Source organism: Saccoglossus kowalevskii, chromosome 2, assembly GCF_978046115.1.
Source record: "Saccoglossus kowalevskii chromosome 2, keSacKowa6.1, whole genome shotgun sequence".
Taxonomy (NCBI): domain Eukaryota; kingdom Metazoa; phylum Hemichordata; class Enteropneusta; family Harrimaniidae; genus Saccoglossus; species Saccoglossus kowalevskii.
Genome location: NC_140642.1, coordinates 33,640,210 through 33,652,415, shown reverse-complemented (window position 1 = coordinate 33,652,415; position 12,206 = coordinate 33,640,210). Strand labels below are relative to the sequence as shown.

At 31.9% G+C, this 12,206-nt stretch overlaps 1 pseudogene; it reads right to left on the bottom strand.

The window, feature by feature from the left end:
* Positions 1–6,136: 6,136 nt before the first annotated feature.
* Positions 6,137–7,421, bottom strand: LOC100374209 (COA8 family protein Y39B6A.34, mitochondrial-like; annotated as a pseudogene).
* Between the last annotated feature and the right edge of the window lie 4,785 nt (positions 7,422–12,206).

The following is a 12,206-nucleotide window of genomic DNA, read 5'->3' as shown; positions in this document are numbered from 1 at the left end:
TCAATATCCTTATATTGCATGGAAGTACAATTTATTGAAAAATGAGTTGGCCTCTACTTTAAATATGATTGACAGTATTCGTAGGAAATATTGATTAAATATGATTGACAGTATTCATGGGAAATATGGATTAAATATGATTGACAGTATTCGTAGGAAATATTGATTAAATATGATTGACAGTGTTCGTGGGAAATACAGATTAAATATGATTGACAGTATTCATGGGAAATATGGATTAAATATGATGGACAGTATTTATGGGAAATATGGATTAAATATGAATGACAGTATTCATGGGAAATATGGATTAAATATGATTGACAGTATTCGTGAAAAATATTGATTAAATATGATTGACAGTATTCGTGAAAATATGGATTAAATATGAATGACAGTATTCATGGAAAATATGGATTAAATATAATTGACAGTATTCGTGGGAAATATGGATTAAATATGATTGACAGTATTCGTAGGAATATGGATTAAATATGAATGACAGTATTCATGGAAAATATGGGTTAAATATGAATGACAGTATTTATGGGAAATATGGATTAAATATGAATGACAGTATTCATGGGAAATACGGATTAAATATGATTGACAGTATTCATGGGAAATGTGGATTAAATATGATGGACAGTATTTATGGGAAATATGGATTAAATGTGATTGACAGTATCATGGGAAATGTGGATTAAATATGATTGACAGTATTCATGGAAAATATGGATTAAATATGAATGACAGTATTTATGGGAAATATGGATTAAATATGAATGGCAGTATTCATGGAAAATACGGATTAAATATAATTGACAGTATTCATGGGAAATACGGATTAAATATGAATGACAGTGTTCATGGGAAATATGGATTAAATATGATTGACATTATTCGTGAAAAATATTGATTAAATATGATTGACAGTATTCATAGGAAATATGGATTAAATATGATTGACAGTATTCGTGGGAATATGGATTAAATATGAATGACAGTATTCATGGAAAATATGGGTTAAATATGAATGACAGTATTTATGGGAAATATGGATTAAATATGAATGACAGTATTCATGGGAAATACGGATTAAATATGATTGACAGTATTCATGGGAAATGTGGATTAAATATGATGGACAGTATTTATGGGAAATATGGATTAAATATGAATGACAGTATTCATGGGAAATATGGATTAAATATGATTGACAGTATTCGTGAAAAATATTGATTAAATATGATTGACAGTATTCATAGGAAATACGGATTAAATATGAATGACAGTATTCATGAGAAATACGGATTAAATATGATTGACAGTATTCATAGGAAATATGGATTAAATATGATTGACAATATCCAAAGGAAATATGGATTAAATATGATTGACAGTGCTCGTGGGAAATATGGATTAAATATGATTGACAGTATTCATGGGACATATGGATTAAATATGATTGACAGTATCCAAAGGAAATATGGATTAAATATGAATGATAGTATTCATGGGAAATATGGATTAAATATGATTGACAGTATTCAAAGGAAATATGGATTAAATATGATTGACGGTACTCGTGGGAAATATGGATTAAATATGATTGACAGTATTCATAGGAAATATGGATAAATATAATTGACAGTGTTCGTGGGAAATATGGATTAAATATAATTGACAGTATTCGTGGGAAATATGAATTAAATATGATTGACAGTATTCGTGGGAAATATGGATTAAATATGATTGACAGTATTCATGGGAAATATGGATTAAATATGATTGACAGTATTCATGGGAAATATGGATTAAATATGATTGACAGTATTCATGGAAAATATGGATTAAATATGAATGACAGTATTTGTGGGAAATATGGATTAAATATGAATGACAGTATTCATGGGAAATACGGATTAAATATAATTGACAGTATTCGTGGGAAATACGGATTAAATATGAATGACAGTGTTCATGGGAAATATGGATTAAATATGATTGACATTATTCGTGAAAAATATTGATTAAATATGATTGACAGTATTCATAGGAAATATGGATTAAATATGATTGACAGTATTCGTGGGAATATGGATTAAATATGATTGACAGTATTCATGGGAAATGTGGATTAAATATGATGGACAGTATTTATGGGAAATATGGATTAAATATGATTGACAGTATCCAAAAGAAATATGGATTAAATATGAATGATAGTATTCGTGGGAAATATGTATTAAATATGATTGACAGTATTCGTGGGAAATATGGATTAAATATGATTGACAGTATTCATGGGAAATATGGATTAAATATGATTGACAGTATTCATGGGAAATATGGATTAAATATGATTGACAGTATTCATGGGAAATATGGATTAAATATGATTGACAGTATTCATGGGAAATATGTATTAAATATGATTGACAGTATTCATGGGAAATATGGATTAAATATGATTGACAGTATCATGGGAAATATGGATTAAATATGATTGACAGTATTCATGGGAAATATGGATTAAATATGATTGACAGTATTCATGGGAAATATGGATTAAATATGATTGACAGTATTCATGGGAAATATGGATTAAATATGATTGACAGTATTCGTGAAAAATATTGATTAAATATGATTGACAGTATTCATGGGAAATATGGATTAAATATGATTGACAGTATTCGTGGGAAATATGGATTAAATATAATTGACAGTGTTCATGGGAAATATGGATTAAATATGATTGACAGTATTCGTGAACAATATTTCTGTAACACGATGTTTTCGTAACTCGATGTCCGTAACTCGAACGATTCAGCATCTCGTTTTATGTTATAATTTTATTTGTTATGATTTAAGAGTTTGTAGAATCTCCCGCGTTGATACGAAAATTCCACATTTCGTGTGGGACCAAGATTTAGGAAAAAAATAAAATTGTCATGACTGATCTAGTCTAACACGGTACATGTTTATTTTGATGGCGGCGGCGGCACCGGGGCAGACGCCCACCCTAAAATTGTTGGGGAGCCCCCTCCCCAAAATAAAGCTGAAACCCTTTATATCAGGGAAATAGCGTTTCAGAGGATCTAGATTTCAGATCTCGTCCTCTCGTGCAAAACGAATTTCGTGCGGCAGCCTCTAAATTGTATTTTCCATGCAGTTATTCGGCGTTATTTACTTGTTTTACTTTCTATGTCAACAACTACTAAGAATTTACAGATATTTCTCAGTCCCAATTGACTCTTATAATTATTTATAATTGACTCTTATAATTAAAACGCGATCTGATGAAGACATGGAATGGCGAATGGCGAAGCGTGTTTTCGAACACGCCGAGAATACGTTCTTATTACACGTCACTGTTCGCGCATTGCATTGTGGGTATAGAACATTTTGTTGCCAAGAGACTTCGTCAATCGTCATTTCTCGATAAAAGTTTGCCTTGTGTGCATCTATACTTGAACTCCTCTACGTTTAAAACACTACAGCAAAATTATTTTACAAAATAATCATGGGAGCGAGTCACTCAATGAAATATCAATGTACCGATGTCAAGTCAAGTGTTTCAGAGGTCAATGACTTCCAAAGGTGAGTGAAAGACAACCCGCGATTAGTACCAACTCGTTTGAAATTGTATCGACTCGCTGTTGACGAGTATTCCACATAATCTATGTAATCTTATTTTCGTCTGTCTTTTCATCAGCTTTGTCTGTAGTGGTAGAGCATCATGCAACTTTATGAATGAGCTGGACAACATGAATACGTTTGAGGGCGTCCTACAAGACTTTGTAACTGAGTTTCTAAAGATAAAAAACGAGAACGACAGATATCGGACCAAATACGAGTCCAACACACTTTTGTGTTTTCGTCGAAAGACAAATAAGAAGTCGGATGATTCTGATACCCCAGACAGGATACACGACTTACAGAAAATGTTTAAAGTTTTGCAACAACAAGTGTCTGAATTAGTTGAGTCACTACAGCACAGTCAGTCCCGACTTTTGTCGATGAAAGACGAACAGGAAAGTAAAGTTCAGCAATATGAACTACAAGAGAAACGTCTAAGAGAACAATGTCAGTTAGAGAAGGAAAGAAAAGAGGCACAATTGTGCGACGAAATGGTGGACTTGAAGTTGAACTTGCAAATACGAGACACTCTAAAGAACGAGGTTGAGCAAAATAACTTGGAATTGTTATCAGCAATTGACCTGCTGAAACAAGAATTGGAAAAAACTAAAGATGAATTGGATAAGTCAAGAGATAGAGAACGTCAAGTCAGTGATGAAAAAGTACAACTTAAACTGACTATCGAAGAGTTATCAGAAGTTGCGACAGAGACATTCCCCAAACATAACTTCAGCGAGGAAGAATACGAGTGGAAACTGTCGAAATTGGAAGACCAGCTCAGTGAGTACAAAAAGTATCAAAGAGAAGTTGTGGCGTTGAGAGACGAAAACAGGAAACTTAAAGAAGTTTATACTAAATTCAAGACTCAAAGAAAGAACACATTGCAGCATTACTCGAGTTTGTTCGGAGAACTTCAGAAAACTGCGCCGAACAATTATATGTTGGAAGAAACACATACTATGTTAACCAAGAGTTTAAAGAAATATGACAGAAAAGCTTTCAAATAAATAATATTGTATAATATTTTGTTTATTTGCTTTTTTACCCACCCTACAACATACTGTGACAGGGCATATTGAATATTGATACCGTATATTCATGTTCTATAGGGAATTGCTTAAATGAGATGGACAGCTAAGACGCTTTCGCACACAAGGTCATACCCCCATCCCCGGCTAACTTTTTTTTTGCATACTTGTCTTTGTGTCATTTCTTCTTTCATTTCATAAAATAAGTGAAGTAAGTGAAGGAAAGCAAAAAAGTGTAAAACAACTGATTTGACTTGAAGTTAAACCTACAGATACAAGTCACTCTAGAGAACAAGGTTGAGAAAAATAACTTAGAATTGTATCAGCAATTGACAAGGTGAAGCAAGAATTGGAGAACATGAAAGATGGCTCGGATAAGTCAAGAAATAAAGAACATAAACTCAGAGATGGAGTCATAGAACTCAAACTGAGTATCAAAGAGTTATGAGTAGTACAAAATGATACATTCCTGAAACATAATTACAACAAAGAGAAATAAATAGAATGGAAAATAATGAATGGAAAAATGAAATGAATGAATGGAAAATAGCGCAATTGGAGGAGAAAATTCATAGAAATAACAAAATATTCACAACAACTCCATATAGTCACATTGCAATTTTATATGAATTACGGTAGATAATAAATAGTATGAACATAGACTTATATTTAACTCTTTGAAATCCCGTCATTTACAATTATGTAAATTTTTATATATAATTTCCTAGTGACTACAGATCTTGATCAAAATTTTGGAAATACATTAAAAAATGTATGTGGGTTTAAATTTGTGAATGATAACAAAGTTAACTATTGCAAGAATTAAACAGGTATATTAATAGTGTATCATTTGACATTAACAACTTCCTGATGCACTGCCATGTAACATTATTCTGGTCACATAACTGAAATGCAGCAAGCAATCACTAAAGTTTACAAGGAATTCTGTATTTTAAAGTAGTTTGAGATAGTGAACGAAAAGTGTTAAAATAACAAAACTGACTCATTTTAAGAAAAAATAATTGATGGGAACCTGAAATTTTAAGCAAATATGTTACTAACTCTCTTTATAAAAAAAATATGTCAACAATTCATATTTGTAGCAAAATTAGGCTATATTTGAATGTTCTATGTGTAGATAAGTGCATGATAAAATGGCGCACTCTAAGATAATAATGGTCAAAAACAACTTGACCAATAAATGATTGAAAGAAACTCACTAAAACTCCTGAGTGTCAGTGATATCAAATGGCCTTACATCCAATGAAAGTCTATATTAAATCTTTTTTATAAATTTCCATAAGCAAAATTCATGCCTTCATTATAGACAAACAAGATCGTTAATAAAACAACCACTTGATTTCAAAATAGATGTGAAGTTTTCCAGAACTGGTTCTGTGAAGTTTTCATTTTTAACCAGACAACCCCACAACACAAGCGCCCAGTGAATACATTCCCAACTATCATTTCTTGGCAAACCAACTGTGAATATTAGCTTTAATCGCTGGCCATAACATTTGGAGATTTCGTTTATACCACTCTCTGTTGTAGTCTTTCAGTTCCTGATGACGGCAATTCAAAAAATCTCTATAGAATTCAGCCATTTCTTCTGCAGTTAAAACGTGTTTGGTTCCATCTTCATCAACTAACTTATCACCGGATCCATCCAATTTACTTTCAATAAAGATTTCTTTGGCCTGCAAAAAAAAAAGATCCAAGCCATCTCAAGTTGACATTTGAATTTATAATGAATTAAATAATGATACCGTTGTAAGAGAATATCATGATATATGTGTAAATGAAAACTTGAAACTTTCATTTAAGTGCAGATTGAGACTTGTTTCCAATTTTACTCTAGATATATCCCGATATCAATAATTCTGTTATCTGTATATAGTCTTACTTTGATGAATGCTGCATTGTGTTCAGTCCAAAACAGATGATTAAACTTGTCGGTTTCTTCTCGCATCAGTCTGTATTCTTTTTTGACTTTACTTTCATTTTCTGGAATGCCATATTTCACTGTTCGGATGTTAGACAGCTTATCAGGGGGGTCCTATCCAATTATTCTGTACCTGTGAGGGCGCACTTCTGTGGTAATGGCATTTACTCGTAGTCTGGAATTACAAGATTAAAAGTCAGGTTCCAGTCAAAGAACTACATATGTTTTGGAACTTAGAAGCACCAAAGTTACTTCACACAGTGTTCAATATGGGTTCCATGTGATGTACACAACACATATAAAGTACATTATGTATTACTGTAAAATACTTTATTTCTACTGGAATAAATTTTCACTGAAAAATCTTTTTGATTGTTTCGCATGGAATTTATTTTCACTGATTATTGACGAGTTGAATATAAAATATAGGAAAACAGGCATATTCACTAGATTTTATTTATACTGAATCATTCCTTCAGTGAAAATAACAAAAGTTTTCAAAAAGTCTTTACTGCAAAAAATCTAGCTACAATTGATTGGTATAGTCAGTCAGTTTTCTCAAATGAAAGCAAAAACAATGCAATAATGATAAATTGCATAATGTATTCAAGATATGTGCAATGGTGGATATTTAGAGTTATAACAAAATTACAACATACATCGGTTTTCTGACTTTACAGTGAAAGACAGGAAGCTGTACCTTATTTAAAAAAAAAAAAATTTAACAGTAATTTTGATTTATAAAAATTCTTCCCAACACTGTAGTATATCACATCACGGTAAATATATAAATTTACCTCACACATAATACTGAACTACCAACTTTAATTTAAATTTCAAACAGGCCAATCAACAAGTATTACACAATGACAGCATTTGAAAATGTTCCAATCAAGCTATTATAAAATAAGGGTAGGCGACTTTCATAAACATGTACCACGGTGTATGCAATGAAGATTTTATGAGAAGTGATCTCTCGTGATTTGTGAACATTTGAAAGCAATCCCATTTCGTACTTGTCAATGGAGTGTAATTCTTACCAACATCAATTATAATAACAATAACTTTATTACTATATTATTGTATTGTATGTGTAGTTTATTGTAGTTTATTTTAAAATAAGCTTTAATACAGCAATTACCAAAACTGAAATGTCAGATTTCATTAAGGATGTAAAGCATTATTCTATTCTATTCTAATCTGTTATATTCTATAAGTAGCATCTGAGGGTACTGTATAGTACAGAAAAAATATAATTACACTGCACAGACAAAAACAATAATACATAATGTGAAACGATTAACGAGAAAACCTGTGTTCTTATTTAATTTTTTATGTTGTATTATTAAAATATTTGGCTAATGCAATACTATTACATATTGTTTAAAGTTGTTTAGTCTTTCGAATTCCTTTTTTCTGGTTTGTTTTGATATCAAACTCTTTAAATAAGAATTCCTTTTTTTCCTTATATAGTTCACAATCTAGAATGAAGTGAATATTTCATTTTCGACTACTTGCATTTTTTACAAAGTTGTTTTTTGAGTGGTTTTCTTCTTCTACCTATATTTGATGTTGTAGTATTTTTCCATTGCGAATTTGTATTCACATGTGACCTTCATCACATATCACATCCTTGCATACCTCATCTAATCCACGGTTTTTTCTAGTAACTGTGTCTACCTCCAATGGTATATTCCATCAGCCACTAGAACTCACATTTCAGTTTGAATTGTGAAATATTTATGGAGGAAATGGGTTTGTTTTCATTAAATATTTAAGATATCTTTATACACTGAATTGGGAGTGTATCTCCAATAGAAGTGAAGATTTAACCCAACAGTTACGTTTTTAGTAGTGTCAGATTGTTTTCTAAAACATGTGATTTCTGTGACAAATGGATGAGGGCGCTGTAACACCGGAATACTAGTATTAAGGGTCGTCGGACCAGGCTGACTACTCCCCTGAGATGATAATACGTACTTACCGAAATAATACGCGTTAAAATATGCCTAAAAACACGCATTATTAAGTGAAAATCCCTCGTTTACAGTATTCGTGGGAAATATGGATTAAATATGATTGACAGTATTCGTGGGAAATATGGATTAAATATGATTGACAGTATTCATGGGAAATATGGATTAAATATAATTGACAGTATTCATGGGAAATATGGATTAAATATGATTGACAGTATTCGTGAAAAATATTGATTAAATATGATTGACAGTGTTCATGGAAAATATGGATTAAATATGATTGACAGTATTCGTGGGAAATATGGATTAAATATGATGGACAGTATTTATGGGAAATATGGATTAAATATGAATGACAGTATTCATGGGAAATATGGATTAAATATGATTGACAGTATTCGTGAAAAATATTGATTAAATATGATTGACAGTATTCGTGAAAATATGGATTAAATATGAATGACAGTATTCATGGAAAATATGGATTAAATATAATTGACAGTATTCGTGGGAAATACGGATTAAATGTGATTGACAGTATCATGGGAAATGTGGATTAAATATGATTGACAGTATTCATGGCAAATATGGATTAAATATGAATGACAGTCTTTTTGGGAAATATGGATTAAATATGAATGACAGTATTCATGGGAAATACGGATTAAATATAATTGACAGTATTCGTGGGAAATACGGATTAAATATGAATGACAGTGTTCATGGGAAATATGGATTAAATATGATTGACATTATTCGTGAAAATATTGATTAAATATGATTGACAGTATTCATAGGAAATATGGATTAAATATGATTGACAGTATTCGTGGGAATATGGATTAAATATGAATGACAGTATTCATGGAAAATATGGGTTAAATATGAATGACAGTATTCATGGGAAATACGGATTAAATATGATTGACAGTATTCATGGGAAATGTGGAATAAATATGATGGACAGTATTTATGGGAAATATGGATTAAATATGAATGACAGTATTCGTGGGAAATATGGATTAAATATGATTGACAGTATTCGTGGGAAATATGGATTAAATATGATTGACAGTATTCGTGAAAAATATTGATTAAATATGATTGACAGTATTCATAGGAAATACGGATTAAATATGAATGACAGTATTCATGGGAAATACGGATTAAATATGATTGACAGTATTCATAGGAAATATTGATTAAATATGATTGACAGTATCCAAAAGAAATATGGATTAAATATAATTGACAGTGCTCGTGGGAAATATGGATTAAATATGATTGACAGTATTCATGGGAAATATGGATTAAATATGATTGACAGTATCCAAAGGAAATATGGATTAAATATGAATGATAGTATTCATGGGAAATATGGATTAAATATGATTGACAGTATTCAAAGGAAATATGGATTAAATATGATTGACGGTACTCGTGGGAAATATGGATTAAATATGATTGACAGTATTCATAGGAAATATGGATAAATATAATTGACAGTGTTCGTGGGAAATATGGATTAAATATAATTGACAGTATTCATGGGAAATATGGATAAATATAATTGACAGTGTTCGTGGGAAATATGGATTAAATATAATTGACAGTATTCGTGCGAAATATGTATTAAATATGATTGACAGTATTCGTGGGAAATATGGATTAAATATGATTGACAGTGTTCATGGGAAATATGGATTAAATATGATTGACAGTATTCATAGGAAATATGGATAAATATAATTGACAGTGTTCGTGGGAAATATGGATTAAATATAATTGACAGTATTCGTGCGAAATATGTATTAAATATGATTGACAGTATTCGTGGGAAATATGGATTAAATATGATTGACAGTGTTCATGGGAAATATGGATTAAATATGATTGACAGTATTCATAGGAAATATGGATTAAATATGATTGACAGTATTCATAGGAAATATGGATTAAATATGACTGACAGTATTCGTGAAAAATATTTCTGTAACACGATGTTTTCGTAACTCGATGTCCGTAACTCGAACGATTCAGCATCTCGTTTTACGTTATAATTTTATTTGTTATGATTTAAGAGTTTGTAGAATCTCCCGCGTTGATACGAAAATTCCACATTTCGTGTGGGACCAAGATTTAAGAAAAAAATATATAAAATTGTCATGACTGATCTAGTCTAACACGGTACATGGTTATTTTGATGGCGGCGGCGGCACCGGGGCAGACGCCCACCCTAAAATTGTTGGGGAGCCCCCTCCCCAAAATAAAGCTGAAACCCTTTATATCAGGGAAATAGCGTTTCAGAGGATCTAGATTTCAGATCTCGTCCTCTCAAGCAAAACGAATTTCGTGCCGCAGCCTCTAAATAGTATTTTCCATGCAGTTATTCGGCGTTATTTACTTGTTTTACTTTCTATGTCAACAACTACTAAGAATTTACAGATATTTCTCAGTACCTATTGACTCTTATAATTATTTATAATTGACTCTTATAATTAAAACGCGATCTGATGAAGACGTGGAATGGCGAATGGCGAAGCGTGTTTTCGAACACGCCGAGAATACGTTCTTATTACACGTCACTGTTCGCGCATTGCATTGTGGCTATAGAACATTTTGTTGCCAAGAGACTTCGTCAATCGTCATTTCTCGATAAAAGTTTGCCTTGTGTGCATCTATACTTGAACTCCTCTACGTTTAAAACACTACAGCAAAATTATTTTACAAAATAATCATGGGAGCGAGTCACTCAATGAAATATCAATGTACCGATGTCAAGTCAAGTGTTTCAGAGGTCAATGACTTCCAGAGGTGAGTGAAAGACAGCCCGCAATTAGTACCAACTCGTTTGAAATTGTATCGACTCGCTGTTGACTAGTATTCCTCATAATCTATGTAATCTTATTTTCGTCTGTCTTTTCATCAGCTTTGTCTGTAGTGGTAGAGCATCATGCAACTTTATGAATGAGCTGGACAACATGAATACGTTTGAGGGCGTCCTACAAGACTTTGTAACTGAGTTTCTAAAGATAAAAAACGAGAACGACAGATATCGGACCAAATACGAGTCCAACACACTTTTGTGTTTTCGTCGAAAGACAAATAAGAAGTCGGATGATTCTGATACCCCAGACAGGATACACGACTTACAGAAAATGTTTAAAGTTTTGCAACAACAAGTGTCTGAATTAGTTGAGTCACTACAGCACAGTCAGTCCCGACTTTTGTCGATGAAAGACGAACAGGAAAGTAAAGTTCAGCAATATGAACTACAAGAGAAACGTCTAAGAGAACAATGTCAGTTAGAGAAGGAAAGAAAAGAGGCACAATTGTGCGACGAAATGGTGGACTTGAAGTTGAACTTGCAAATATGAGACACTCTAAAGAACGAGGTTGAGCAAAATAACTTGGAATTGTTATCAGCAATTGACCTGCTGAAACAAGAATTGGAAAAAACTAAAGATGAGTTGGATAAGTCAAGAGATAGAGAACGTCAAGTCAGTGATGAAAAAGTACAACTTAAACTGACTATCAAAGAGTTATCAGAAGTTGCGACAGAGACATTCCCCAAACATAACTTCAGCGAGGAAGAATACGAGTGGAAACTGT